At 39.2% G+C, this 24218-nt stretch overlaps 1 pseudogene; it reads right to left on the minus strand.

Moving 5' to 3' along the window:
- Positions 1 to 23389: 23389 nt before the first annotated feature.
- Positions 23390 to 23998, minus strand: LOC124102999 (large ribosomal subunit protein uL22-like; annotated as a pseudogene).
- Between the last annotated feature and the right edge of the window lie 220 nt (positions 23999 to 24218).

Raw genomic sequence — 24218 nt, forward strand, 5'->3', positions numbered from 1 at the left:
AGCCCATGTAAATCCAGGCCATATCCTTCATTAGGTCTTGAACTTTACCTGGAATCTTATTCTGCAAGTGATGATTTCCAAGCTATTTTGTTCTTGATTATTTCCAGTCCAAGTAAAATGGACAATAAAGAAAAGATGCTTCCATACTATTTCCATGATGGATGTTCACAACCAAAATAACTTCACCATCTGATGTATTTCACAGTTTTAAGTTAAAACAGACATACTATAATATGCTTGTACATCTGGCTCAGGTGCTTCATTTGCCATATGTTTGTGAAATAATCCAAGGAGATGTTACAATTGTATATTCCCCTTGGGACCTGAATAAAACGTGCCTACAAAGAGTTACCTAATTATTCATTCCTGCCAACAACATCCTCACCTAATAATAAGGTGGTGCTTAAAATGAGACAATAGTGCTTTTAGTCTTGAGAGATGTCAGTGCCACTTATTATTTCAAAAACAGAAAGTCTTTTGCATTTTTAAAATGAGAAAAAGATCCTTGGCCTTTAAAGCAAATAAAATCTCTGCAGGTGGTATATTTGGTATACTTATGGGGGCAAATTCTGCAGTGCCCATCAAGGCTTAATGCTTCCTGAAACTTATTGGATGATAGCCCATAGAGCCACAATGGAAATTAGTGACCAAAAAGCCAATTGTCTGTAAGAAATGGCTGCTCTGGTGATGCTACATGCTTATGGAGAGCTTTATAATTGGCAAGTTGCCCTCCTATATGTTGCCACTTTTAATTCTTAAAACAACCTTATGAAGCAGAGACAAAAGACATACCTTAGTTAGCCCTGCCAGTTGTAGGACTGACTCTTTATAGCCCTAATTAAGAAGAAGGATGAGTATTTAAAAAAAAAAAAAAACTTAAAACAAATTTTTTTGGACTTGACCAATGAGCACCACTTGCCAGAATGCACATTTCTTACTTCGAAAGTCATTAATAATCTTCCCCTTCTTTTCCCACTATTTGCCTCTGTGACTCTCATTTTTGTATGATTCTCATTTGATTCAAAATGAATAATCTGGTTTTCTTTCAAGGGTTAAAAAGAGGAAGGGGAAGTTAAATCAGCTTCATAGTTTGGCCATTAAATTAGCTTCATAGTTTGGCCATTAAATTAGCTTCATAGTTTGGCCATTAAAATTCAAATTCTGTCAAATGTCCAATGAATGAAGCATGCTCCAGGCTTCGCTTTATCCACCATTACATCATTTCAAAGAATGTGGCAAAGATGAAAATGTCAGGCAGCAAACCTCTAATAGTGTGTTAGTTGTTGTATAATAGCTAAAGTAACACATGATATGGGGGTTGAATGTTCTTAGAGACTAGACCAAAAGACCCCAAACAGCCAGGCTAAGTTAGAGGTTCATTTTGCCTGAAATACAAATCTCAGAGCAAAACAGAAAACAAACGATGAGAGAGAAAGGGTGAGAGACTTACCTTTGGTCACCCAATGTGTAAATGGCTGTCCAGGTCAAGTGCCTGCCTCTAAGGTGTGGTAAACAAACCAGTTATCTCTTAGCTCTAGTTTTCCAGTAAACCTTAATGTTTTTTATTATACAATGTATAATGTTTAAATTCTGTATCTAATAATTCCCTAGAGAGGGAGGGAGAGTTTCTATGAGAAAGCAATTAAACATTGGTCTCTTGTTGGCTGAGAGAAATTAAAGAGAAAGTTCATATAACAAGAAGTGTACAAAATTACATTGAAAGTAGAACTCCATAGGGGAGATGCATGCAATAGTTTACAGGAACTCTGCATCCCTCCCTCGACATGCAATGGTCTGATGAATGTCTGAAACTTATCTGATGGGGGCTGAGGGGTCTGCTGGTAGAAATACTGAAACCTATGTGCTTTGAAGAAGGGTGTCTCAACAGTATGTGTACACAGACCTCACTCATCCCTTCCCAGCATCTTCTTCAGTTAGTTAATGAGAATCACTGGATCCTATTGGCCAAGGACATTAAACCTAATTACCATCATGATCTAGAACTCTTAAAAATGTATGCATGTACCAGTAGTGGTTCAAAAAATATACTCTTTGAGCAATATAAATTATAATTAGAATATGTGTGTCTCAAGGATTATATATGCAATCAAGTAGGTATTCCTGAGTTTAATTTTGGCAATGAAGGTATTGAGATTCCTCAGGTAAATGTTTTCCCACTCATTGCCTACACATGCATTCACACACACACATGCACACACACACACACACACACAATTTACTTCATTCACTAAATGTTCACTGACTGTCTTTTAGTATACTGCATGCTATGGATACAAAGTTGAGAGGGCAAGGACCTGTTCTTAAGGCATCTAAACAAGTAAAGAATGAGACTTGCAAACATGTGAATACAATGAGAATTACCAAATTGGATGATCCACAAAGTTGAGTGGCAGATGAGGATAACACATCTAAATCTGTCCTGGAAAAGTTCCCAGAAGAAGATGAAATATGAATAGGTGTTTTCTGGGCAGACAAAGGATTTTAAATTGTATGCTCTGAGTCATGAGATGCCAATGATCAATTGTAAGCAAAGGGGTAACAAAATCGAAATTTGTATTTGAACTCTAGAACCACAGTGAAAGGGAGATAAGAGAGAGGAATTCCTGGTGGCCAGGCAAATGTCAAGGATTATATTGCAGTAGTTAAAAGAGTGGGAGGACCTACTCAAGTATGCTCATGGCCCTGTTCAATATGGGCACATGCAAGGAGAAGAAGAGAATAGAATATGATGACTAGAAAGTGAGGAAGTTTCTTAGTCAGGTTTTTTTTGCTGTTGTGACTGAAGGACCAGACCACAACTGTAAAGGAGGAAAGGTTTATTTAGGGTCTCACGGTTTCAGAGGTCTTAGTCCATAGAAGGCTGGCTCCATTCCTCAGGGCTCAAGGTGAAGCAGGACATCATGGTGGAAGAGTGTGGCAGAGGGAAACAATTCATGTGATGATCAGGAAGCAGAGAGAGGTCTCCACTCACCAAATACAAATCGATACCTCACTGCCCTGCCCAATTCCCACCTCCTCCAGCCACACCCTACCACTTCAGTTACCACTCAGTTAATCCCTATCAGGGGATTAATTCACTGATTGGGTTAAGATTCTCACAATCATTTCTCCTGTGAACCTTCCTGCATTATCTCACAGGTGAGCTTTGGGGGGATACCTCACTTCCAAACCCTAATAGGAAGGAATTGAAAGATCCCAGACTGTGACTTGGGAAACTAGATGAAGGATCTAAACGTTCACTAATATAAAGAATATCAGAGGAAGAGCAGGTTTTGTGGAATAGCTGAGGATGGGCTCCAGAGCAGAGATGAATATGCTTGATTCTGGATGTGAGGAGTTGGCAGTTCCTGGAGGACAGAGGGTGGAACTACCTGGAATACATTTGAAGATATGGAACCAGAGCTTAGGATAGATATTTAGATACAAAACATAGACAGGGGCAAGACCCCACCCCCCAAAGTGTGTATAAAGTGGGTATTTAAGGAGAGTGTAGAGGAATAGATACCAACGAAGGCCCTGGAGAAGGAGCAGTCATATAGAAGGAAGTCATCCAGGACAGAGAGAAGAGCAATGTCACGGAAGCCAAACCTGGAGCTTCAAGAACGAAGAATAGTTTTGAGTTAGGAGGCAAAGCCAGGCAGTCAGTGCAGTCATATGGGTAGAACCATGTTAGAATGGACCAAGGTAGGAATGGGGAATGTGAAATCATAGATGGTAAATTGGGGCTGCACTTTCTAAAAGAACAGTTACCAAAGGAAGAAACATGAGGGTCATTAAGGAGCTTTTGTTTGTTTGCTGTTTGTCTTTTAAAGGAAAATGATCGACATATTCTTAAACTGAACAATCAACATATTCTTAAACTGAAGTTAAGAAAAAGGCATTGCTAAATGAAATTTCCTAAGGAAACAAAGTGGAATAATATCCATAGTCCCTGTGCTTGGGGTTGCCTTTGACAGGAAAATTGTCTTTTGCTGGAGATGAGGATGAGGAAGGAGCAGATGCCAATAGAGCTGGGCTTATGGGTGAAGGGGTGGCAAAATGAAAGAAGCCACTGCTGATTGCTGCTAGTCTGTAAATTAGAAGAAAGGTCATCCCAAAGAGAGAAGATTGAACGTTTTGAAGAGTGGCGAAGGTTTGGAATAGTAGCAGAGGGAGAAGGGAGAAGCACGTGTAATTGGACTGCCGAGTAACATTAAAGGCACAACTGAGATTAGTTTCACTCCAGATTTATGGTCTCCGTTCTGTATGGTTGTGATTTTTCTTCTTCCTCCTGCACAGCAGTGCTCAAGGAATGTTTACAGCTAAGGAGGCTCCTTAGAGGATTGCCTGAAGGACACGAAGTCCATCCATCTCTTCAGATAGTTTAGATTACATCTCAGAATCAAGGTAAACCATCCACGCTAAATACTTGAGCCATATTGTTTGGGCCCTTTTTACTATTACTCACTTTTACTGAATTACATCTTGGCATTGGGCCTTGGCTTGCACTGAGGGACTCAACAAGAAACAGCCATGGGCCTCCCAGCATGGTTTGTATTGTAAAGGACTTTCCTCTGTATTGATCTGTATTGTGTTCCTCTCATGAGGAAATTAAGAGCCATTTCCCTTAGACCTCAGTACCAGGAGACAATGTGTCTATGTGTTTACCTGGTGCAGAGTCAGGGGTCATCAGACTCATGGTCTGAAGCTGGAATGCTTGGGTTCAAATCCAGCATCCTTTACCTATTAGCTGGTTGGCCTTGGGCCTGTTAACTTCTGTGTCTCAATTCCTCACCTATAACAGAGCAAAAATAATAGCCATTACTTCATGGGGCCTCAGTGAGAATTCAATGAGACAATCAACATAGAAGTATTTCGTAATGTTTCTGGCAAATCATAAGCCCTCAGTACAGATTGGCTGTTGTTTTATTGTTATCTTACAACTGATCTTTTTGGTTTTGTGTTTCGCCTTCATTCTCAGCAGGGCCTGCCTTGGCATGTGCTAATCTTCCTCTGCTCTCCACTTAATATTATTCTGCCATTTGTTCTTTATCCACACTTCATTTATTTTTTATTTAATGTAATATCCACGTAGCTTCATTTTGGAATGAGGGTAGACTATAAGAAAGTAAATTAAAGGAGGTCTTTTATCAGTAGATAACAATAAAGACTCTTCTGTTTTTGTCCCTCCTTTAGGAAGAGTTTCAAAGATGGTGGAAAGGACTTGGAACTTTCTTATCCCACATGTGTATTAGAAACGCATGCTTCCTTGAGATCCTTTTCACCTTCTACTGACTTTTCTTATAATCCTTCTTGATGGTTTCCTACCAGGATTTAACCTTGAATCAGTATTTGCTTATGTAGCTCTTGTTGTAAATAAATAATATGTTACTTTAATTGCAGAGAGAGAGGGCTGGAATGAGGGCTTGTTTGTGGGGTCACAGGGTCTGGGTTTAGACACCAGTTCTGCCACTGGAACTCTCTGGTCTCAGTTCTTTTATCTTCTATGTAGTGTTAACAATATTGATGTCAAAGTGAGAAATAAAGGACTTCAGTAAGAATTAGGTTGAACCTGCATCCAGTGCAGGAGGTAGCATTCAAGTAGTCACTCCAACTGGTACTTAAAAAATCAGGCCAAATAATTCAGTCTTCTTATATGTTTAAAGGTAACCATCCTGAACATACTTATCTTATTGAGCTTAGTTATTAGACACATATATACAAGCCACTTAGGAATATTTAGTCAGAAATAAAATCAAAAAGCTTTAACTCCCTTTTAAGAACACCATACTTAAGAAATTTTATCTCCGTTTCAAAATATCAACTTGCCTCGCTGTGTCACAGGATGAACATGAAAAATATTCCAGATTGGACTCTCTGATTGTAACAAAATAAATGATCTGAAAAATCCCCCATATACAAATAAATCTGCTTTATCTTCTGACAGACAATAGCTTTGTTTTTGTTTTATTTTATTTTTCCTCGTTTCTGATGCTTTTGTTGCTACCTTGGCCAGGTAGCACACATTGATGAAAGGCAGGTTTGGTTTGGTTTGGTTTTAGCTGGGAATGGGGATGGTGTATCCCAGGTGTTGCTATCAAAAGCATAGCAAAGGGTTTAGGCCCACTTCTTTGAGGAAAGGGGAAGACTCACTTTGCTTTGCCCCTCCTAACTCTCTGAGACCAAAGTTGAAAATCAGAGGGTGTTGTGTTGAAGGGCCACTCCCATCCCACAGAATACCCCTGAGAAATCAGTGTCAAATCACACAAAAAGAGCCCAGCTACAATGGTTGGTCTTCAAAGGGGCTCATTTATTATATTGCTCAGTGCCCCACAGAGTTGCTCCAAGCTCATAACTGCTACTGATTTCAAAGAGAGCTCTGAACTTGCATACGCTCCACAAGGCACAGCACAGGATGAGAAATAGGCTGAGTGGTTTTAAGCCACGTTCAGACATTTTTTAATGTTCATAAATGTCTTTGGCACCATCACTTTCACATAGAAACCCACTTACCTCCTGCCGCAAAGTGTGAAATAAAGCCATTTTCAAGCCTGGGTAGGGGATGGTCTGGAAATTGGGCTAAATCTTCAAACTGCATGAAGACTGAAAATAGGATTCACAAGCTGGAGCTCAGATCTCACCCAGTCATTTCCAAGGTCAGGTCACTATGACACTCTGCTTTATTAGAGCAATACCGCCCTTAAAGGGTTAAGATGATAAACCATGGTGATCCCAGTAGCTTCCAAATGACCCTGGAGTTAAACTGAAGGCCAGGGCTTCCAAAAATTGGTGGTCTACTGAAGGAGAGAAATACTGTCCCAACTGGGGCTTGACTGGGAATCAACTGGCCCCACCCTGGGAAACCTCCAGTTGGGGCCTGGCATTCCTGACCACCGCTTCTGCCTCAGGAGATGCTGTAGGCTCCCCCTTGATTGAGGATATTTGTGGGAGATCTACAGGACCCTTCAGAGGTTTTCTCCTCAACAGCCTGCAGACAGATTATCCATTTTCCGCAATAATGTTTCTGTGGTCCCTTTATCACTAAGACAAGGAGGAAGAGATTCTTCAGCCCTCAAACACTAAGACTTCTCACTCAGAGAGTTAATTCTCCAGGGAATCTGCTCCATGACCTCATCAGCACCTTGCTTTTGGAAAGGTACAGAAAAAGAGGCATCCTATTCATGTACTGCTTAATAAACACTAATTAATTCTTGGGAAATGGGTTATATCGTACACCATCTTTAGTAGGAAACAGAAAGCTATGTGTTGAAGAGAAAAGAAGTTGAATTATGAGAAATCAGATGCAATTTGCATAAATCCAGGAATAGCTTCTACAAGTATGAAACTATATAGTCCCTTCTCATAGTCCCTTTGCTATTTAAGAAAACATTGCTAAACATTTATCTGCTATAAATCTCCACTAGTTATTTATTCCTTCAACAAATTCTTACTGAGCACTTGCTATGTGCAGATGCAATTCTAGTTGCTGGGATGCAGCAGTGGACAAAGCAACAAAAATCCCTGAATCAGACTGGGTGAAACAGATGATAATAAAATAAGAAGGTGGGGGAAGCACCTCTAGTGTGCCTGATTATCATGAAATGAGCAGGAGTGACGAGGTAGAAAGGGATACAATCTGAGACTGGGTGACAGTCCCAGGTGGCATTTGAATAAAGAATCCTGAGGGACCTTCGCTTTTAAGTGCTTATCTTTTTGTTGTTATTAGTCTAAATGTTGGTAGAAAGCAACTAACTCAGAATTATCTCTGAAGTCTTTTCAAAACTTTGAAGGAATGTCTGACTTGCCAAAAATGATGAGGCAAAGCAGCCCTGTCCTCAGGTGCTTGCATCAATTTGGCTGTGCCATGGGGCTACCACAAAGCCCTGGAAGAGGGAACTGCATCTGGCATTGTGTTGTGCACACAGCGAGTGCCCAATAAGCACTGTTCACTTACAGATAAGATCCATGGTCTTGGATTGGATCTAAAAAAAATGTTTTTGACAAAAATAACTTCTCTGTGTTTTTGTCTCACTTCCAGAGGGCCTGTGAGTAGTTAAAGCCATACAGACAGATGAAACATCACAAATAGTTTCTGGAAATTTATCAAGCATAGCTATTCACAGTAGCATCCCTAATTTGGCCATCAACATAAATACCTTTAACTAGTCTGTCTCCACTTACTATTGCCCTCCGATACTCAATGCATATGCCTATGGACCTCTGCCTTCTTTCTATCACATCTTTTTTTATTTTTTTTTAAATTTCAGATGGACACAGTACCTTTTATTTTATTTATTTATTTTTATGTGGTGCTATGGAGGATTGAACCCAATGCCTCACACGTGCTAGGCAATTACTCTAACACTGAGCTTACAACCCCAGCCCTCTATCACATCTTCTTAACTCTGAAAAGAGACATTTATTTCTGTCCAAAAACCTGAATGTATTTCCATCCTTTCTCCCTTTCTCCCTCCTTTGCTTTTCCTCCTTTTCTTCCTTCCATTATCTATATCATGGAAGTCAAGGTCCATTCCACAGACCTCATATTAACCACACTAAAAAAAAATGTATTGTTGATACAGATACTGTTAAAAGCACTGAAAAGAACAATGTAAAATGAAAGGATGCAAAAATCAGTAGTGTTTTGCATTAGAGAAAATGTCCAAGTAGAATATTCCAATACTGTTGCCACTGAGGGTAGAACCTCCTACCTGTTTTCCCAGGAGTTTGCAAGTTTTTTTTACATGCATAACATTATGCACAATCCTCCAAATTCTTGCTTCTCAAAATGAAGTCCTCAAACCAGCAATTGGTATTTCCTGAGTGTGGCCTGAAATGCAGATCCCAGGCCCCACTCCCAAGTTTGCTGATTTTCATTTTAACAAAAATCTTCAGGTACTTCGTACACATGTTGAAGTCTGAGACTCTCCACTTTAAATTGTTCTGTGAGGTAATTAGAAATTGTCATTGAATAGCCAAAAAACATATGAAAAAGTGTTCAATATCTCTAGCAATCAGAAAAATGCAAATTAAAACTATACTGAGATTCCATCTCACTCCAGACAGAATGTTTAAAGCAATAATAATACAATAATACAAGTAACAATAAATATTGGTGAGGATGTAAGAGAAAAGGTTCACTTATACATTGCTGGTGGACTGCAAACTGGTGCAACCACTTTGGAAAGCAGAATGGAGATTCCTTAGAAAACTTGGAATGGAACCACCATTTGACCCAGTTACCCACCCAAAGAACTTAAAATCAGCATACTACAGTGATGTAGCAGCATCAGTGTTACAGCAGCTCAATTCACAATAGCCAAACTATGGAACCAACCTAAGTGCTCTTCAACAGATGTGGAAATGTGGTACATATACACAATGGAATAGTACTCAGCCAAAAAAAGAATAAAATTATTGACATTTGCCAATAAATGGATGGAGCTGGAGACTACCATGAGAAGTGAAATAAGCCAGTCCCAAAAAAACTAAAGGTCAAATGTTCTCTCTGATATGTGGATGCTAACCCATAATAAGGGAGGGTAAGAAGGGGAAGTATAGAAGTTCATTGCATTAGACAAGGGGAATGAAGGGAAGGGGAGGATGGGAATAGGAATGACAGTAGAATGAAGCAGATAGAACTTTCCTATGTTCCTTTATGAATACATGACCAGTGTAACTACACATCATGCTCAACCACAAGAATGGAATCAAAATTGTAATGGGTTGTACCCCATGTATGTATAATATATCAAATTACAGATTACTGTCATGTGTATCTAAAAACAACCAATAAAAACTAAAAATTAGACACTAGTATTGCTGTATGTATAAATGTGGCTGTATAACCAATGTGATCCTGCAATATGTACACGTGGAAAAATGAGAATTCATACCCCATTTGAATCAAATTATGATACGTCAAGATCATTGTATTGTCATGAGCAACTAATAAAAAAAATTTTAAAAATTAAAAAAAAATTAGAATTAAAGAAAAGAAAAAAATTTTTAAAAATTAAAGAAAAGAAATTGTCATTTAAAAATGAAGCTGGATTTCAGAGATGCTCAATCAGCTAATAGGTAATGGGAATTGGAATAATAAATACACCAATATTAATTTTACTAAAGAACTAGATGTTTTTGAAAGAAACTAACACCTCTTTTTAAGTCTGATATAAACCAATTTATTACTTCTTTCCTCCATGAGAAATATATGGTCAAGCAGGTGTTTACCATTTGCCTATTTAACACTAGGGGAAAATATCAGTTTATAATTCCTGTGCAGATGTTCCTTAAGAGATACTGAGCTGGATGAGATCCTGAGTTTGACTCCCAGCACTAAAAAAAATGAGGGAGAGGGAGAGAGAAAGAGAGGAACAGAAGAGGAAGGGAAAGGAAACAAAGGAATTACAAATTTTCTTCCCTATCCAGGCTCTTAAGTGATCTCTCTGAACATTTTGAAAGGAAAGGGAAAGGCCACTAACAGTAAAAATCACTTCCTGGACACCAAGCTCAGTGCTTTGTATTATCTCAGCTTCTTTAGACTAAGGGATTGGTTCTAACACCCCATTTTACAGGTGTGGAAGATGAAAACCAAAGGTGGTACATGTGACAAGGCTGGGAATCAACCAAGATCCATGCTGGTGCCTTCCTAGAAATAAATATTGCCTGAATTAGCATGGAAGGTGACCCCTGGTATGGAAGGGTATAACATTACCTTTTGGCTTGTATCATCATTGACATTAGGGTGGGGACTATTTGGCTTGTATCATCATTGACATTAGGGTGGGGACTATTTATCATATTTTCCAAAGAGAAAACTGGTTACCAAACTCCTCCCTGTTTTAAGAGTAAAGTTAAACGAGGTACCTTGGCGCATGCCTATAATCCCAGCAGCTCAAGAGGCTGAGGCAGGAGAATCACAAGTTTGAGGATGGCCTCAGCAATTTAGTGAGGTCCTAAGCAACTGAGACCCTGTTACAAAATATAAGATTAAAAAAAAAGTGGGGGCTGAGGATGTGGCTCAGTAGTTAAGTGCCCCTGGGTTCAATCCCTAGTTTAAAAAAAAAAAGAGTACAGTTAAGTAACTGAAATTAAATCAAAAGAGAGGAGCACACGTTGAATATGCAGAATCTCCCCAAAAGGATTCAAAAGTCAGCAGAGTTTGTTGCTGGATAATATATTATGAAAAATCCACATCAACACCATATAAACTGGCTAAAATCCAGACACATAATCTAAGCAAAGCCCTCTAAAGTGAAATTCTTCATGTTTAACAAAAAACAGGAAAAGGTCACCTTAGTCTTTAAGAAAGGAGAGGGATGAATAGATATCTCAAGGTGGCCGACCTGAGAAAGGCATCTCCTAGACACGCCACATGATTTGAATTGATACACACGTCTGGAAACCACAGCTTCCTAGGCTAAGCCACATCTCATAATCCCTGGGCTGGAATGTCCTCCTATGTTACTCTCTGAGGACAGTTCATGTCAAAGTCTCTCTTTACCTGGCAAAGAAGTAAGTAAATACTATAATTACTCAGAGTTTAACATATGCTACAACTGTTTTGCTGGCTTGGCGTTTGAGGGTACACACTTCCCAATCTCTTCCAGAAACATATCATTGTAAAAGGGACTTCATAATTAGAATTAAAACTGTACAGTCCTGGCAGGAATGGGGGCACACACCTGAAATCCCAGTGACACAGGAGACTGAGATAGGAGGATTACAAGTTTGAGGCCAGACTCAACAACTTAGCAAGACCTTGTCTCAGAAAAAGGGAGGGGGCGCTGGGGATGTATCTCAGTGGTAAAGTGTCCCAGTACCAGAAAAACAAATTCCCAGTACCAGAAAAACAATACAAAACAGTCCTCAGTAATGAGAAAAGCAGCTTCTAAACCCAGGGAGGCTCTACTTCTATCCCAAGAAAGGTCAGGAAGATGGGTTCTCAAGAGCCCAATAAAGATTTAGGTCAACCTGTGCTCTCTGGAATTGACTGGGGTCAAGGTGCAATGGCTTTAAAAGACAAGGAACAACAAATATTATTAATAGAACAGATCTAAGCAAAGAAAAGGATTAAGAATCATGTCAAGCAAATCTTGGTTAAAGTTTCACTACTATTTACATCTTGATTGCCCAAACTCATCGAGGCTTAATGCATGGTGGTAAAGCCTGTCCTATCAGCAAGAACGTCATGGTAGCTGGTTGTGAGGCTTCTGCATTCCTGCTTACATCGTGTGACCAGAAGAATGCTTTCTGAATTGAGGCCGAGAATGATAAGTCCCCAGTGATTCAAAATAGCTGAGGAGCATGTATAAAACCAGGCGCAGGCTAGTCTCAACAATGATGGCTTTACATTGGTTCTTTAATCTCAACATCCAGTTCTGTCCTGCCAGAACTGTCTACACTGGGGCCTCATGTGGTATTATTAATCAGGGCAAGAGTCAAACTTGTAAGCCTGTTTCATTATACCTGTCCAAGAGGATTTGGTCACTCAAATCACAAATGAGTCATGTTACCAGGTGTATAGATGTGAGCAGGGTCATACGCAGGAGGCAGACAAGAAAGCATCCTGGAGGAATTGAATTTGCTTATGCTTTCTGCTTAGGAACTGGAGATGTTGTACCTCGTGGAAAAGCAGCATAAAGAGTGTAGATAGCGAATATGTAGTCCTTGTTCCCTCTGTAGCTGACTTTCTTAGCTCCCATGTTTCAAAACTTGATTAAGTTTTATTTCATTTACAACAAAATACACTGAACAGGAATTAGACCCCCTTTTCTTCTTTGCCACTAGACAGTTCTATGGCTCCAAGCAAACTAGCTTCCTGCTGGTGTTCCCTGGTGTCAAAACACCTATTTATTAAAACACACTCTGCAGGAGGAGCTGTGCCCAGCACTTTAACTAGATTATCTCGTCTAAACTTTACCAGTGGAAGTTCAATCATACCTTTCCTTCACATGGGGAAACTGAGGCATACAAAGGCTGAAAGCTTGTCCAAAGTAGCACAACTTGGCCACAAAAGAACCAGGATTTGATCAAGTCTCCTGAGCCTGTTTTCTGAATCTAGGTTGCATGGTTCTCTGTTTGGGTATCCCAACCCAGGAACGTCCTCCTGCTCTATTAATGTGCGGTTGTTCTTGAGGACGATTGGGCTGAATTTAGGTAGCACATCTATGAGGCTGTGTTTGTTTTGATTTTTTACTCTTTTAATCTTATCTCCCCCAACCTGAGTAAAATGTCTGAATGGGTCAATAGAAATGTAACTTCTTACAGGGTAATACGTGAAGCTTTGGCCCTTTATAAATTCCTCCCTTTCACTGGGCACAGCGTCTCACATCTGTAGTCCCAGCAGCTTGGGAGGCTGAGGCAGGAGGATTGCAAGTTTAAAACCAGCCTCATACACTTAGTGAGGCCCTAAGCCATACAACAAGACCCTGTCTCAACATAAAATACAAAAAAGGTTTAGGATTATCTCAGTGGTTAAGTGCCCTGGGTTCAATCTCTGGTGCCCCAGTCTGGCTGGGCACAAAATAACCGAGCCACCACACAGCTTTGTAGATTCAAATAGCAACCTTTATTCCCAAACTCTCACGGGTCTTCTACACACACTTCCCGGGAACACACTGCCTCCACCTTGCTCCACGCCTCCACACGCCAATTCTCTCAGAACCCCGGGAGAACTCAACGGGAACTCCAAAGTAGCGGGCACCCGAGGCAGCAGAATCCACCCTAATCCCAGCAGGAGCCGCCCTAATCCTGGAGCTGCCCTATTCCCTGCAGGATCTGCCCTAATCCCAGAGCCGCCCTAATCCTGGAGCAGGGTCACCTTTCAACCATTCCCTCTGGCAAAAATGCCAGGCATCATTCTGACTAAACTGTGGCTCTCAACACTCTGGTTCCAGAAAATTTTTTTTTTTCTTTTCCCTTTATAAATGAAGGTAACAGTGCCTGGCTGATGCTCATGGTACAAAATGGCTATAAAGTAAATAACATCATATAAATAGAATTTGTTTACTAATATTTTAAAATACCAGTTCTCTCAGGGAAGACTCTTTCTTATACAATGTAGTTACCATACCACGTAAGATGTGAGATGCTAAAGTGATCATTACTTGATCATTACTTCAAGTTTTTTTTTAATTTAAAAAAATTCTTAAACACATTCTTATTTACCTAGACACCATAACTTGGTGTAGCAGGAAGAACATCTTAAAGATGAATGTGAAGCATGTATTGAGTACCTACATTTGTACCAGATCTTTTCACATTGAATTCCTGCCATTGCACTATGGAAAAAAATGTGAGAAAACCAAGAGAATGATATTGGGCCATTTCCATGTAATACAGCTATTCCATGAAAGCTGTCTCCAGAAACCAGTTCGTCCACCATGTCATAATGAAGATGATTTTCTTTCAGATTTTTATGCTTAAAAGTCTGGGTGCAAACTGTTCATGTACCATTTTATTAGAATATTCAACCGAATAGCCATCATTTTCATAATAAATATGATGGTGGTGAAACATTAGAGCACAAAGCTTAGAATTCTTAGACATTGCAAAAGACCTTAAAATCAGCACACTCTATGACTCGCCCTTGCTTTTCCAGTTTCTGCTTGAACACCTCCTGTGATGCAGAACTCACTGCCTTCTGAAGCAAACAACTTGATGTTGGAACACTTAGAACACATTACCCCTAGGCTATTCCTCATGCATCTCCAATTTCACATGTTCAAAACTTAATTTATAAAGGAATTTCATAAATTTGTTTATAGTTAATTGGGGAGCTGGGTTTCCAGAGGAGGTTGAGCACTAATGAAGGTTAACATTACTCCATCAATAATTAAACACAGATTACAGTTTAAGCATCCAATTTTTCATTACTAAGGCTGAAGAAAGAGGTCAGTAAAAACATTGTCCTATCCCCTAAAAACCCTGGGGTTTTTCCAGATCACCTGGTCAGAGTTTAGTGCTCCATTTGGTAGAAGACAATGCCATCCCTCAGGGTTCCTAGAAAAAAGCAGATGGGGCATTCAAAAGGGATTAGAGTCATGCTAATGAAGGGACATTTACAAAGGTAGGGGCAGGCCATCTGAGTGTGGTGAAGCATCCCAAGGTCAGCAAGAAAGGAGAACTGTTGGTGTCTGTAGGGTGAGAGGAAGTAGCTGAATCCTGGCTCTTTCATGTCCAAGTTGTGTCACATTGGACAACTTGTCTCAGAAGAGGATGCCCCCCACTCCAGTAAAAGTATGGCCTGAGGTGGAGGCATGCTATCAATGGAGATTCAACCATGAGTACCTCTTCCTCACTGTCCCACTGGAGTTCCTAAAGGTGGCTGAGTTCTCATTGGTACCAATTAGAAGAAAGAAAGTTGCTTACTAATGCAGTACAAGAGGGCCAGGTTCCTTCAGACACAGCAAGGCACAAAAGACTAGAGAGGAGATCTGGAAATGCAGGAGAATTCTAGCTGCACAATATTCCATGCCTCCCCAACCTGACCTGAGTTTTGTTTCTTCCGCATTACACCCTTCTTGCTACTTATCCCAACTATACTCTCCCATTTCCACCAACTAAAACATCAACAGGAAGACCAGCTAGTTTCAAAGTAACCTCTGGTAGTGAAGAGAAATGATAATCCTATAGCGCCACCAGATTTTTTTCATGAAAAAAAGTTAGTATTAGCTCTTCAAATGTACAAATTAACTCTAAACAAACAAACAAACCTTTCTTCCATATTTCTGCCTCATAATTAGTAGACCAAGCCAGCCAAGAAATATATGCATAAATTTTACACATACATACACACACCCACACTCCCCCCCCACACACACTCACATATTTGGAGGGTATTAGGGTTTCCACATCAAATACACATGTTTCTTTCTTCCTGATTCCTGAGACTTTAACTATTCTTTGTTAAACTCTAAACATGTAAGTTCTAATTTCTCAATTTCTAGTCTGAATGTTTTATACCTATCACCATAATGTTTGAAGACTTGCCTCTCAGAAATTGTGTCCTTGACACTGTTTATGTTATTGAACATAACATTTCTGGTGAACAGAAATCATTTTAGACAAGCTACACAAATTAGGGGAAAAAAAGCAAAAAAAAATTTAACATGGAGAACCCACAGACACTTCACCATTGAATGACATCCCCAGTAGTTTTCATTTTTTTTATTTTGAGACAGAATCTCACTAAGTTTCTGAGGATATTTCTAAGTTGCTGAGGCTGACCTCAAACTTAAAATCCTCCTACCTTCTCAGCCTCCCAAGTCACAGGGATTACTGCTATGCACCTTCATGCTTGGTTGAGAAAAGGAATTACTAATTTTATTATGAAACTCTCAAGATAGAGTCTACACACCTTGAAACACAAGTTCAAGGAAATGTTTGCACTCATTTTAGTCTCTTCATTGAAATTTTTGAACATGAGATAGTTTTTTTTCTTTAAATCATATAAATCACATATTAGTTTACCCACTGTACACATACAACAAGTTTGAGAGTAGAACACCAATCAAAACCAGAATACATTGGTGATAAAGATGACAAATTCTTACATAGCATGAGCAGAGTAAGGGCAACATTCTGTCTTAAAAGGGAACTCAGACATCAGCAAGTTTGGCAGTGTGGTCTTCAGAGTTCCATAATTCTCTAATGTGTGTATATTTTTCTCCTTAATGTTACTAGTGTGGCAGGTACACTGAGAAATAGGCCTTTTAATATATGCACTCATTGATTCAAGTATTTATTAAGCCCCTTCTTTGAGCCAAGAGTGACATTAGGAGTGGCACATGAAATAGTTTATATGGGTGACAACATCACATCAAAATGCGGAAGGGGGGCTTCTGAAAGCAAAGTGTCAGAGATTCTGTTCCAAGGCATCTTTTCATTTGCTTAGTGTGAAGCTATTAGACCAGGACCCACCAGGCAGTAGGGGAGAAGATAGTGAAGTTGTGCAGGTGCCACAGGATCAACAAATGATGATTGTGATTCCCCATCTTCATGATGCGGGTGGCCCAGATGGTTACTAGCTCTCAGGTTGAGTAGTTGTCTGCCTCCCTTGTATATTATATATTGTATATTCAAGGGTGTCTTTCCTTTATTGTCCCCAAATCAATTCGCAGCCACCCTGGAATGGTTCTTGTACAATCTGAAAGAAGTAGTCATAGTTCCTTTCTTAAGTCAATTGACAGTTTTTCATGTCTGCTTAGATAAGATCCAAACTCACCAATGAGCTCCACAGTGGTCTGATTCATGCAGACCTCTCCGACACCTTCCCACAGCCTTGTCATGGATTCTGTTGTGGTGACCCTACAGCACACCATACCAACTTCGGCAATGTGCTTTAATGCCTCCACACTGTGTGCATGGTGGCAGTCTGCCTGAGCCAGTCTTCCCGGGCCTTTCCCAACTCCACTCTTGTTCTATAGGTCTTGTTTCATTCTTTTTCTCCTCACCCCTCAAGCATCATCATCTATTCCCTGGTTCACTACAATAGCTTCCCAGTTAAGGTCTAGGTCAAGTTTCTTTATTCTGTACTTCCAAACCAGAGTGTTACTTTTCCTCATAGCATTCACCTAGTCTGTCAGTGGTTGATAAGTACTGTCTGTTTCTATCCCGGAAGCAATCTTCAAGAGTAATGACATCTGTTTTTGTCTGCCAATGAATCCCTGTACTAGCACAGTACCTATCACAAGCGGAACATCAAAAAATGTTGAGTTAGCCAATCATTCAGCCCATCTCCCAAGACTCTTTTTTGGTTGCTGGTCTTATTTGAAAAGGCTTAATACCATAATCATCAATGTAATGCCAGGTAGAGTTAGTCCCCTAGCAGCCTGTCTGTATGTTAAGACAATGTACTTTCATTCTGTATTATCTTACTTGTCAATCTCTTGAGGACCTCAACCTCAAATTCCAGAGAAAGAAGCAAAATTTTTTTTTTTGGTACAAGGAATTGAATCCAGGGGTGTTTAACCACTGAGCCACATCACCAGTCCCCCATCTATTTTTGTTTTTTTCCTTTTTTGGGACAGAGTCTTACTAAGCCTTATCAGGCTGACCTTGAACTTGTGATCCTCCTGCCTTAGCTTCCTGAGTTGTTGGGATTACAAGTGTAAACCACCATGCCCACTGAGAAGCAATATCTTCATGGACTTCACATCCTCTTCATATAACACACAGAGAGTGAGTTGTTAGGTGGACAGGCTTCCCTTCCCCCTCCCCTTTCATGGGGGGCAGTGGGCGGGGACTTTCCATGTGGCTGAAGAGACCCAAAATGACCAATCAGAAGCTGACATGTTAATGGACCCAACCACCACAGTTCTCGCTGGGGGAAGCAATGGCCCCTGCATCTCACATCAGCCCTGACCAACCCTGACATGATCCCCCTAAACTCCCATCGGCCAACCTGCTGTTGGTAATTGCAATTTAGATGGCCTAGGCCCTCCTACCTCCAGTTTCCCGTATTAGCATTGTTCTTGCCTTTCCTGCCAGCAACTTCCCCCGGAAGTTGTAAATGAATTCTAACACCCTTTTGGGGACCAGTGAACCTCTCCCGGGAGCGCCCCCCAGTAACCTTCTTTGGGTGCCTCATTCTTGTTCCATGGTTCCTGATCTCCCGCGCCCCTTTCTGCTTTACATGAGTTATATATTCATCCATAAGTTTTTAAAGTTGGAGAAGTCATGTAACTTAGAATTCACTATTTTAACTATTTATTTGACGTTTGTAATTCAATAGTATTTAGCATATTCACAATATTATACAACCATCACTGCTATCTAGTTTCAGAACATTTTTATCAGTTCATCAGCCCCAAAGGAAGCCTCATACTCAGTAAGCAGTCACTTCCACTCTTCCAACTAGCAGCCACTAATTTGCTTTCTGTATTCATAGATTTCCCTATACTAGATATTTCATATAAATGGAATCATACAATATGTGACCTTAAATATCTGGCTTCTTTCAGTTTTCTCAGTTGGTTTGTTTTTGCAGTGCTATATAGATCCCAGGGCTTCAACACACTAGGCGCATGTACCACTACACTGCATCCCCAGTCTTCATCATAACATTTTACAGGACTATCCACGTGGTAGCACATCTCTGTTCTTCATGATTATAGCTGAATGGTATTCCATTATATGGACATATCACTTTCTGTTTATCAGTTCTTCTGTTGATGAGTATTTAAGTTGCATGCAGTTTTTGGCTACTGTGAATATTATGTCCATAAAAACTCATGTACAAGTTTATGTATGAGCACTTGTTTTGATTCTCTTAGGTATATACCTAGGAATGGAATTGCTGAATCATATGGTAACTCTATTCTTAGATGATTGAGAAACCACCATCAAACTCTTTTCCACTGTGATTGCACCATTTTACATTCTCACCAGCCATGTATGAGGGTTCTGATTGTTTATTCACATCTTCACACTTATTCTTCACTAAATACGTATGATTATGTTATATTTTATTAGATATTATTGGACTAGAAATGTAGCTCAGTACTTGAGTATTTACCTACCATGCACAAGGCCCTGGGTTCTATCCCCCACACCATAAATAAATAAATAAATAAATAAATAAATAAATAAAATGACTAATGATGTTAAAATATTTTCATGTGCTTGTTCGTCATTTAATATATCTTCTTTGGAGAAATGTTTATTCAGTTCCTTCACTCATTTTAAATTGAGTTGTCTGCATTTTTTTGTTGAGTTGGAAGAACTTTTACATAAATATTATATATATATGTGTGTGTGTGTGTGTGTGTGTGTGTGTGTGTGTGTGTGTATCTTTGCCAGATATATGGTTGGCAAATATTTTCTTCCATTCTGTGGCCTGTCTTTTCATATTCTTGATAGTGTCTTCTGAGGCATAAAAGTTTTTAATTGTAATGAAGTTCAACTTATCTATTCTTTCTTTTATTGCATGCATGCTTTTTTGAGTTCTAAAATTCTAAAATTTTAAATGTTATTGAGAACCTTTTAGATGCAAAGAGCTATTGAGATTTCAGAGAAACTGAGTACTGTAGACCCACTATCTAGAACGGACTTTATACACACAGCATCTTCTTAGTGTTAGAATTCATTTACAACATTGAAGTTTCAGAAGTGCCAAGATGGAATTAAGTTGCATATAGACAGGGATAGGGCAGAAGTCTTAAAATATATATTTCAAGGTAACTTAAAAGGATGTCAATTAAAGCAGTTAAAGAAAAATTGAAAAATATATAAAGGCTAATAATATGCTCCCAGGGAAGTTAAAAAAAGAAATCTGATAAATACCAAACAGTGCTTGAACTGCAGAACACAATGGTATTTGTGAAGAGGCAAAATGTTAACAAAAGCTACATATAGTTGTGGAGTGTCTGTAGTAAAAACCATCCTAGATAATGCAGGAAAAGAAAATACTTGGTTTCTAGTTGAATTCTAAGCAAGGTAAAATGAAAACTTTCCCTAAAACTAATAAATGTGCAGTTCAGGTTTGTTTGATATGAAACAAATTCCTGGAAGAACAATGAGTACCCTGCACATAGTAAGTACTCAATAATATGTTTGTTAAGTGGAAAACAAAACTTCCAGAAAATAAGTAAATTTTATGTGACCAATATAGATGTATCTCAACTGAGAAAGGACATTTCAAAGTAGATGACTGATCAGGAAGAAGTAAGTAACCATATTTCAGAGAAGACCATCTTGGAGAAGAAACAGAAAGAAAAGAAAAGGAAAAGGATGCTAACCCACTTGTAAATTTGTAGGCACAATAAAGGAGGGAAAATCGTCCAATGAAATATCATTTATTCAGACTACAGGAATATCACCATTCACTCTAGATGGAGGAAACCCAAACAAACATATGGTAGTAGTCCAGTATTACTTGTATTTAAATATGTTAATTTAGAATAAACATACTCTTTCCTCCTCTCTCCTCTCCCCTCCTCTCAGCTCCTCTCCACAGTTTTCCCATCTCTCCTTTGTAGTCTGAGGTATCTTTCAGCAAGAAAAGAAAAGTCCCAGAAGAAATTGTAAGCAAGGCTACACATATGGGAGTGGTGATGTTTATAACCTATGAACAGTAGTTTATGCTATTGCTTTTTACATGTTTGCTTGCTTTGTTTTTTTGAAATGGAGATTTACTATGTTTTCCAGGCTGGTCTCAAACTCTTGAACTTAAATGAGCTTTCCACTTCAGATTCCTGAGTAGCTGGGATTACAGGTGTGTTCCATCACACCTAGCTGTGCTCCTGTTAACAGTAGCGTATGAATACTGTAGTTTTGTTTTGTTAAGACTGAGGTCAAATAGCAATCTCTTAAAATGTTCTACATCACGATTGTATTGGTGATTTCAATACCACACAGATTTGTCAAAATGCATTAAATTTTATACTCACACATAAACTATACTTTAGTAAAGGTGACCAAAAGGAAGCAGAAAGGCAAGTCATAAGCAGGTTAATTGTAGTGCAGGCAGAAGTGGCTTACTGCCCTCCAGCTAGGAAGAGGTATTTACCTAACCTGGATGGTCCTGCAGAGTAGCTTTTGCCCTGGAAAAAGCAAAGAGAGAGAGAGAGAGAGAGAGAGAGAGAGAGAGAGAGAGAGAGAGAGACCTCATTAGCAAGTGTTTTAGTCAGCTTTTTTGCCACTGTGACCAAAAGATCTGACAAGAATAATTTTCAAGTAGTTAAAGTTTATTTGGTGCCTGCAGTTTCAGAGGTCTCAGTTCATAGATTGCAAGTTCCATTGCTTTGGGGCCCAAGGTGAAGCATCACATCATGGAGTGAGAATGTGATGGAGGAAAGCAGTGCAGGACATGGTCATCAGGAAGCATGGTGAGCACCCTGTTCCTGGTGCTTCGCTCACCAGAAACAAAATATAAATCCCAAAGACATGTTCCCAGTGACCTGCCTCCTCCAGTTATCTTCCTACTGTCACCACCCAGTTAATCAATTCAAGTCGACTAAATGTATTGATTAGTTTTAAGGCTTTCATAACCCAGTCATTTCACCTCTAAACTCTCCTGCATTGTCTCACACATGAACTTTTGATGGACACCTCATATCTAAACCATAACAACAAGCGTGTTGTGGAATTTAAATAGATTCTGCATTTTCTGGTTGGTTAGAAATAAAGTACTGTACTTTGGCACAAAAATGAGAACAGTGGTAATCCAGAATTCAAGGGACTTTGAAAAAATAAGAACATGGAATTGTGTTGATGAATGATAGAAATACATGTTTAAACAAAGATCAGTAGTATAAAAATAGTAATACTACCTCATTTCTAAATAAATAAAAGGAAGCAAAGAAGTGCTGATGAGGATAAGAACCCTTGTGGACTGTAAAATGGTGCAACCATTAGGGAAAATATTAGGAGCAGCTTCTTAAAAGATTAAAAGTAGAATTTGCCATGCAAGCTAGCAATTCCTCTTTTTGGTATGTACCCAAAAGAATTGCAAGCAGATGGGGCTGGGTTTTGGCTCAGTGGTAAAGCGCTTGCCTGGTACATGAGAGGTGCTGGGTTTGATCCTAAGCACCACATAAAAATAAATAAATAAATAAAATAAAGGTATTGTGTCCAATTACAACTAAAAAATAATAATTGAAAGCAGGTTCTAGAACAGAAATTTGTATACTCATGTCCATAACAGCATTATTAACAATAACCAAGAGCTGGAAGCAACCCATATGTCCATTAACAGATAAATGGATAAGCAAAATGTGGTATATAAATTTTGGGGAATATTATTCAGGCATAAAAGGGAAAGAAATACTGTCACACACTACAACATGCAAAAAAACTTGGAAGCATCATGCCAAATGAAATAAGCCAGTGACCAAAAGACAAATATTATGTGATTCTACTTATATGACGTATCTAGAGAAGTCAAATTCACAAACAGAAAATAGACAAGTGGTTGCCAGATGCTGGGAACTATGGGAAGAAATGGTAGTAGCAACAAGTTGGGAGGGACCACACTCTTCCCTACATAGGGAGATCTCAAGCATGCACTTGCATGGGATGGTAGCCTCAGCTTTTCACTGTCTCTTGCATTCCTCCAACAGCAATCCTTATAAACCTGAAGACTCCCTAATATTGGAATATAACCATTAGGCACCTATTCATAAAAGAAGTAAAAAGTTACATTATAGCAAGAGGAGGAAAGGAGCAACCTGGAAATTGAGAAGTGAATAAAATTCACAAAACAAAATTAGAAATCATTTCATGAGTGGAATAAGTAAATGAGAAATCCAGAAGTTGTAAAAGAAAGGCAAGATAAAAAGAGCGAAGCAAGAAATAGCAAAGTATTCTATAGAAAAATGACGGGATCTGGGGGTTCCAACTGATGAATGGAACTGATGGCTAGCTGACTTTTGGTTTATTTTTTTTCCTTTTATTTGCATTTATTTTTTGTTGAATTTATTCCCGTGCCATAAGTTTTTGTTTCTTTAGCTTCTTCTGGGATATATTTTTCTTCTGTGCAACCTCCTCTTCTGGTTTAGGAACAATTTGTTCCTTTTCAGTGAGGATCATCTCAGTGTGGCAGGGGGAACTCATGTATGGGTTAATCCGACCGTGAGCTCTGTAAGTACGACGACGCATCTTGGGTGCTTTGTTCACCTGGATATATTCAATACCAGAGAATCTACGTCTAAACCCTTAAGTTCAGCATTACTCTCTGCATTTTTAAGCATGTGCAGCAAAAATTCAGCACTCTTTTTGGGCCACCGGCCCTGTGTCCAGCCCCACTGTTTGGCCTGGGCACACCTCCTAACTCCACCATTGTAACGCCAGAATGGCACGCATTGCTTCTTTAATGTGACATCTTTCAGGTACTTGGTGGCTTTTCGGATATGCATACCCTTGATGGCTTGCGCAGTTTCACGGGTGTTCTTAAGGTGAACACGAAGATTTGAGCCTCTTGATTTGCATGATTTTGTGGGGTTTTCCGGGTCAAGAGAGTAGCGGACCATTTTCACAGATCACCTCAGGCTGCTTACAGGAAGAGTGACTTTTGGTTTAAATATTTAAAAATGCCATGTTTTCTGTAAGTAGCAAATATTTATTGCATAAGCGTTAGTTCTGATGAAACACTCAGCAAATTATAATATTCGTAAGCATATATTTTACTAGAAGTCATGAAAATACCCACAGAAATAAAAAAGCAAAAAGTCGCACTGTTTACAGTAATATATTTTGAGATTCTTTTTAATAAA

This window comes from Marmota monax, unplaced genomic scaffold, assembly GCF_021218885.2.
Source record: "Marmota monax isolate L192 unplaced genomic scaffold, Marmota_monax_Labrador192_F-V1.1 WCK01_AAM20220418_F8-fsc00059, whole genome shotgun sequence".
NCBI lineage: Eukaryota > Metazoa > Chordata > Mammalia > Rodentia > Sciuridae > Marmota > Marmota monax.